Raw genomic sequence first — 8,428 nt, 5'->3', positions numbered from 1 at the left:
CAGAACGGCTCAATCAAAAGTAAGGTTCAACTCTGTTAGCTGAATGCACAGAACAGTAAGAGTTTTCACAGAATGCTACTGTGTAGTTTATATTTGAATATATTCCTTTTTCCACTATTACCCTCTTAGCGCTCCGAATGTCCACTTGCATTTTCTACAGAAAGAGTGTTCAGAACTGCGCAATCAAAAGTATGGTTTAACTCTGTTAGCTTAATGAACATATCAGAAATAAGTTTCACACAATGCTTCTGTGTAGTTTTTATTTGAAGATATTATTTTTCCCAATAGAGGCCTCTTAGCGCTCAGAATGTCCAATTGCAGTTTCTTCAGAAAGAGTGTTTCAGAAAGGTTCAATCAAAAGTAAGGTTCAACTCTGTTAGTTGAATGCACAGAACAGAAAGAAGTTTCATACAATGCTTCTGTGTAGTTTATATTTGAACATATTCTTTTCTCCACTATTACCCACTTAGCGCTACGAATGTCCAGTTGCATTTTCTACAGACAGAGTGTTTCAAAACTGCTCAATCAAAAGTATGGTTTAACTCTATTAGCTGAATGCTCAGATCAGAAAGAAGTTTCACAGAATGCTTCTGTGTAGTTTATATTTGAATATATTCCTTTTTCCACTACTACTCTCTTAGCGCTCCAAATGTCCAGTTGCATTTTCTACAGAAAGAGTGTTCAGATCTGCTCAATCAAAAGTATGGTTTAACTCTGTTAGCTGAATGCACAGATCAGAAAGAAGTTTCACAGAATGATTCTGTGTAGTTTATATTTGGAGACATTCCTTTTTCCACTATTACACTCTTAGCGCTCCGAATCTCCACTTGCATTTTCTACAGAAAGAGTGTTTCAGAACGGCTCAATCAAAACTAAGGTTCAACTCTTTTAGTTGAACAAACAGAACAGAAAGAAGTTTCACACAATTCTTCTGTGTAGTTTTTATTTGTAGACATTCTTTTTCCCAATATAGGCCTCTTAGCGCTCAGAATGTCCAATTGCAGTTTCTACAGAAAGAGTGTTTCAGAACGGCTCAATCAAAAGTAAGGTTCAACTCTGTTAGTTGAATGCACAGAACAGCAAGAAGTTTCACAGAATGCTTCTGTGTAGTTTATATTTGAACATATTCTTTTTTCCACTATTACCCACTTAGCGCTACGAATGTCCAGTTGCATTTTCTACAGACAGAGTGTTTCAAAACTGCTCAATCAAAAGTATGGTTTAACTCTTTTAGCTGAATGCTCAGATCAGAAAGAAGTTTCACAGAATGCTTCTGTGTCGTTTATATTTGAATATATTCCTTTTTCCACTACTACGCTCTTAGCGCTCCAAATGTCCTGTTGCATTTTCTACAGAAAGAGTGTTCAGATCTGCTCAATCAAAAGTATGGTTTAACTCTGTTAGCTGAATGCACAGATCAGAAAGAAGTTTCACCGAATGATTCTGTGTAGTTTATATTTGAAGACATTCCTTTTTCCACTATTACCCTCTTAGCGCTCCGAATCTCCACTTGCATTTTCTACAAAAAGAGTGTTTCATAACTGCTCAATCAAAAATATGTTTTATCTCTGTTAACTGAATTTACAGATCAGAAATAAGTTTCACAGAATGCATCTGTGTAGTTTTTATTTGAAGATATTCTTCTTCCCAATGTAGGCCTCTTAGCGCTTAGCAAGTCCAAATGGAGTTTCTACAGAAAGAGTGTTTCAGAACGGCTCAATCAAAAGTAAGGTTCAACTCTGTTAGTTGAATGCACAGAACAGAAAGAATTTTCACAGAATGCTACTGTGTAGTTTATATTTGAATATATTCCTTTTTCCACTATTACCCTCTTAGCGCTCCGAATGTCCACTTGCATTTTCTACAGAAAGAGTGTTCAGAACTGCGCAATCAAAAGTATGGTTTAACTCTGTTAGCTTAATGAACATATCAGAAATAAGTTTCACACAATGCTTCTGTGTAGTTTTTATTTGAAGATATTATTTTTCCCAATAGAGGCCTCTTAGCGCTCAGAATGTCCAATTGCAGTTTCTACAGAAAGAGTGTTTCAGAAAGGCTCAATCAAAAGTAAGGTTCAACTCTGTTAGTTGAATGCACAGAACAGAAAGAAGTTTCATACAATGCTTCTGTGTAGTTTATATTTGAACATATTCTTTTTTCCACTATTACCCACTTAGCGCTACGAATGTCCAGGTGCATTTTCTACAGACAGAGTGTTTCAAAACTGCTCAATCAAAAGTATGGTTTAACTCTGTTAGCTGAATGCTCAGATCAGAAAGAAGTTTCACAGAATGCTTCTGTGTAGTTTATATTTGAATATATTCCTTTTTCCACTACTACTCTCTTAGCGCTCCAAATGTCCAGTTGCATTTTCTACAGAAAGAGTGTTCAGATCTGCTGAATCAAAAGTATGGTTTAAATCTGTTAGCTGAATGCACAGATCAGAAAGAAGTTTCACCGAATGATTCTGTGTAGTTTATATTTGGAGACATTCCTTTTTCCACTATTACCCTCTTAGCGCTCCGAATCTCCACTTGCATTTTCTACAGAAAGAGTGTTTCAGAACGGCTCAATCAAAACTAAGGTTCAACTCTTTTAGTTGAACAAACAGAACAGAAAGAAGTTTCACACAATTCTTCTGTGTAGTTTTTATTTGTAGACATTCTTTTTCCCAATATAGGCCTCTTAGCGCTCAGAATGTCCAATTGCAGTTTCTACATAAAGAGTGTTTCAGAACGGCTCAATCAAAAGTAAGGTTCAACTCTGTTAGTTGAATGCACAGAACAGCAAGAAGTTTCACAGAATGCTTCTTTGTAGTTTATATTTGAACATATTCTTTTTTTTACTATTACCCACTTAGCGCTACGAATGTCCAGTTGCATTTTCTACAGACAGAGTGTTTCAAAACTGCTCAATCAAAAGTATGGTTTAACTCTGTTAGCTGAATGCTCAGATCAGAAAGAAGTTTCACAGAATGCTTCTGTGTAGTTTATATTTGAATATATTCCTTTTTCCACTTCTACGCTCTTAGCGCTCCAAATGTCCAGTTGCATTTTCTACAGAAAGAGTGTTCAGATCTGCTCAATCAAAAGTATGGTTTAACTCTGTTAGCTGAATGCACAGATCAGAAAGAAGTTTCACCGAATGATTCTGTGTAGTTTATATTTGAAGACATTCCTTTTTCCACTATTACCCTCTTAGCGCTCCGAATCTCCACTTGCATTTTCTACAAAAAGAGTGTTTCATAACTGCTCAATCAAAAATATGTTTTATCTCTGTTAACTGAATTTACAGATCAGAAATAAGTTTCACAGAATGCATCTGTGTAGTTTTTATTTGAAGATATTCTTTTTCCCAATGTAGGCCTCTTAGCGCATAGCATGTCCAATTGCAGTTTCTACAGAAAGAGTGTTTCTGAACGGCTCAATCAAAAGTAAGGTTCAACTCTGTTAGTTGAATGCACAGAACAGAAAGAAGTTTCACAGAATGCTTCTGTGTAGTTTATATTTGAACATATTCTTTTTTCCACTATTACCCACTTAGCGCTACGAATGTCCAGTTGCATTTTCTACAGACAGAGTGTTTCAAAACTGCTCAATCAAAAGTATGGTTTAACTCTGTTAGCTGAATGCTCAGATCAGAAAGAAGTTTCACAGAATGCTTCTGTGTAGTTTATATTTGAATATATTCCTTTTTCCACTACTACGCTCTTAGCGCTCCAAATGTCCAGTTGCATTTTCTACAGAAAGAGTGTTCAGATCTGCTCAATCAAAAGTATGGTTTAACTCTGTTAGCTGAATGCACAGATCAGAAAGAAGTTTCACCGAATGATTCTGTGTAGTTTATATTTGAAGACATTCCTTTTTCCACTATTACCCCCTTAGCGCTCCGAATCTCCACTTGCATTTTCTACAAAAAGAGTGTTTCATAACTGCTCAATCAAAAATATGTTTTATCTCTGTTAACTGAATTTACAGATCAGAAATAAGTTTCACAGAATGCATCTGTGTAGTTTTTATTTGAAGATATTCTTTTTCCCAATGTAGGCCTCTTAGCGCTTAGCATGTCCAATTGGAGTTTCTACAGAAAGAGTGTTTCAGAACGGCTCAATCAAAAGTAAGGTTCAACTCTGTTAGTTGAATGCACAGAACAGAAAGAATTTTCACAGAATGCTACTGTGTAGTTTATATTTGAATATATTCCTTTTTCCACTATTACCCTCTTAGCGCTCCGAATGTCCACTTGCATTTTCTACAGAAAGAGTGTTCAGAACTGCGCAATCAAAAGTATGGTTTAACTCTGTTAGCTTAATGAACATATCAGAAATAAGTTTCACACAATGCTTCTGTGTAGTTTTTATTTGAAGATATTTTTTTTCCCAATAGAGGCCTCTTAGCGCTCAGAATGTCCAATTGCAGTTTCTACAGAAAGAGTGTTTCAGAAAGGCTCAATCAAAAGTAAGGTTCAACTCTGTTAGTTGAATGCACAGAACAGAAAGTAGTTTCATACAATGCTTCTCTGTAGTTTATATTTGAACATATTCTTTTCTCCACTATTACCCACTTAGCGCTACGAATGTCCAGTTGCATTTTCTACAGACAGAGTGTTTCAAAACTGCTCAATCAAAAGTATGGTTTAACTCTGCTAGCTGAATGCTCAGATCAGAAAGAAGTTTCACAGAATGCTTCTGTGTAGTTTATATTTGAATATATTCCTTTTTCCACTACTACGCTCTTAGCGCTCCAAATGTCCAGTTGCATTTTCTACAGAAAGAGTGTTCAGATCTGCTCAATCAAAAGTATGGTTTAACTCTGTTAGCTGAATGCACAGATCAGAAAGAAGTTTCACCGAATGATTCTGTGTAGTTTATATTTGAAGACATTCCTTTTTCCACTATTACCCACTTAGCACTCCGAATCTCCACTTGTATTTTCTACAAAAAGAGTGTTTCATAACTGCTCAATCAAAAATATGTTTTATCTCTGTTAACTGAATTTACAGATCAGAAATAAGTTTCACAGAATGCATCTGTGTAGTTTTTATTTGAAGATATTCTTTTTCCCAATGTAGGCCTCTTAGCGCTTAGCATGTCCAATTGCAGTTTCTACAGAAAGAGTGTTTCAGAAAGGCTCAATCAAAAGTAAGGTTCAACTCTGTCAGTTGAATGCACAGAACAGAAAGAAGTTTCATACAATGCTTCTGTGTAGTTTATATTTGAACATATTCTTTTCTCCACTATTACCCACTTAGCGCTACGAATGTCCAGTTGCATTTTTTACAGACAGAGTGTTTCAAAACTGCTCAATCAAAAGTATGGTTTAACTCTGTTATCTGAATGCTCAGATCAGAAAGAAGTTTCACAGAATGCTTCTGTGTAGTTTATATTTGAATATATTCCTTTTTCCACTACTACTCTCTTAGCGCTCCAAATGTCCAGTTGCATTTTCTACAGAAAGAGTGTTCAGATCTGCTGAATCAAAAGTATGGTTTAACTCTGTTAGCTGAATGCACAGATCAGAAAGAAGTTTCACAGAATGATTCTGTGTAGTTTATATTTGGAGACATTCCTTTTTCCACTATTACCCTCTTAGCGCTCCGAATCTCCACTTGCATTTTCTATAGAAAGAGTGTTTCAGAACGGCTCAATGAAAACTAAGGTTCAACTCTTTTAGTTGAACAAACAGAACAGAAAGAAGTTTCACACAATTCTTCTGTGTAGTTTTTATTTGCAGACATTCTTTTTCCCAATATAGGCCTCTTAGCGCTCAGAATGTCCAATTGCAATTTCTACAGAAAGAGTGTTTCAGAACGGCTCAATCAAAAGTAAGGTTCAACTCTGTTAGGTGAATGCACAGAACAGAAAGAAGTTTCACAGAATGCTTCTGTGTAGTTTATATTTGAACATATTCTTTTTTCCACTATTACCAACTTAGCGCTACGAATGTCCAGTTGCATTTTCTACAGACAGAGTGTTTCAAAACTGCTCAATCAAAAGTATGGTTTAACTCTGTTAGCTGAATGCTCAGATCAGAAAGAAGTTTCACCGAATGATTCTGTGTAGTTTATATTTGAAGACATTCCTTTTTCCACCATTACCCTCTTAGCGCTCCGAATCTCCACTTGCATTTTCTACAAAAAGAGTGTTTCATAACTGCTCAATCAAAAATATGTTTTATCTCTGTTAACTGAATTTACAGATCAGAAATAAGTTTCACAGAATGCATCTGTGTAGTTTTTATTTGAAGATATTCTTTTTCCCAATGTAGGCCTCTTAGCGCATAGCATGTCCAATTGCAGTTTCTACAGAAAGAGTGTTTCTGAACGGCTCAATCAAAAGTAAGGTTCAACTCTGTTAGTTGAATGCACAGAACAGAAAGAAGTTTCACAGAATGCTTCTGTGTAGTTTATATTTGAACATATTCTTTTTTCCACTATTACCCACTTAGCGCTACGAATGTCCAGTTGCATTTTCTACAGACAGAGTGTTTCAAAACTGCTCAATCAAAAGTATGGTTTAACTCTGTTAGCTGAATGCTCAGATCAGAAAGAAGTTTCACAGAATGCTTCTGTGTAGTTTATATTTGAATATATTCCTTTTTCCACTACTACGCTCTTAGCGCTCCAAATGTCCAGTTGCATTTTCTACAGAAAGAGTGTTCAGATCTGCTCAATCAAAAGTATGGTTTAACTCTGTTAGCTGAATGCACAGATCAGAAAGAAGTTTCACCGAATGATTCTGTGTAGTTTATATTTGAAGACATTCCTTTTTCCACTATTACCCCCTTAGCGCTCCGAATCTCCACTTGCATTTTCTACAAAAAGAGTGTTTCATAACTGCTCAATCAAAAATATGTTTTATCTCTGTTAACTGAATTTACAGATCAGAAATAAGTTTCACAGAATGCATCTGTGTAGTTTTTATTTGAAGATATTCTTTTTCCCAATGTAGGCCTCTTAGCGCTTAGCATGTCCAATTGGAGTTTCTACAGAAAGAGTGTTTCAGAACGGCTCAATCAAAAGTAAGGTTCAACTCTGTTAGTTGAATGCACAGAACAGAAAGAATTTTCACAGAATGCTACTGTGTAGTTTATATTTGAATATATTCCTTTTTCCACTATTACCCTCTTAGCGCTCCGAATGTCCACTTGCATTTTCTACAGAAAGAGTGTTCAGAACTGCGCAATCAAAAGTATGGTTTAACTCTGTTAGCTTAATGAACATATCAGAAATAAGTTTCACACAATGCTTCTGTGTAGTTTTTATTTGAAGATATTATTTTTCCCAATAGAGGCCTCTTAGCGCTCAGAATGTCCAATTGCAGTTTCTACAGAAAGAGTGTTTCAGAAAGGCTCAATCAAAAGTAAGGTTCAACTCTGTTAGTTGAATGCACAGAACAGAAAGTAGTTTCATACAATGCTTCTGTGTAGTTTATATTTGAACATATTCTTTTCTCCACTATTACCCACTTAGCGCTACGAATGTCCAGTTGCATTTTCTACAGACAGAGTGTTTCAAAACTGCTCAATCAAAAGTATGGTTTAACTCTGCTAGCTGAATGCTCAGATCAGAAAGAAGTTTCACAGAATGCTTCTGTGTAGTTTATATTTGAATATATTCCTTTTTCCACTACTACGCTCTTAGCGCTCCAAATGTCCAGTTGCATTTTCTACAGAAAGAGTGTTCAGATCTGCTCAATCAAAAGTATGGTTTAACTCTGTTAGCTGAATGCACAGATCAGAAAGAAGTTTCACCGAATGATTCTGTGTAGTTTATATTTGAAGACATTCCTTTTTCCACTATTACCCACTTAGCGCTCCGAATCTCCACTTGCATTTTCTACAAAAAGAGTGTTTCATAACTGCTCAATCAAAAATATGTTTTATCTCTGTTAACTGAATTTACAGATCAGAAATAAGTTTCACAGAATGCATCTGTGTAGTTTTTATTTGAAGATATTCTTTTTCCCAATGTAGGCCTCTTAGCGCTTAGCATGTCCAATTGCAGTTTCTACAGAAAGAGTGTTTCAGAAAGGCTCAATCAAAAGTAAGGTTCAACTCTGTCAGTTGAATGCACAGAACAGAAAGAAGTTTCATACAATGCTTCTGTGTAGTTTATATTTGAACATATTCTTTTCTCCACTATTACCCACTTAGCGCTACGAATGTCCAGTTGCATTTTTTACAGACAGAGTGTTTCAAAACTGCTCAATCAAAAGTATGGTTTAACTCTGTTATCTGAATGCTCAGATCAGAAAGAAGTTTCACAGAATGCTTCTGTGTAGTTTATATTTGAATATATTCCTTTTTCCACTACTACTCTCTTAGCGCTCCAAATGTCCAGTTGCATTTTCTACAGAAAGAGTGTTCAGATCTGCTGAATCAAAAGTATGGTTTAACTCTGTTAGCTGAATGCACAGTTCAGAAAGAAG

The sequence above is a fragment of the Symphalangus syndactylus genome, chromosome 11 (assembly GCF_028878055.3).
Source record: "Symphalangus syndactylus isolate Jambi chromosome 11, NHGRI_mSymSyn1-v2.1_pri, whole genome shotgun sequence".
Taxonomy (NCBI): domain Eukaryota; kingdom Metazoa; phylum Chordata; class Mammalia; order Primates; family Hylobatidae; genus Symphalangus; species Symphalangus syndactylus.
This window is presented reverse-complemented; position numbering follows the sequence as displayed.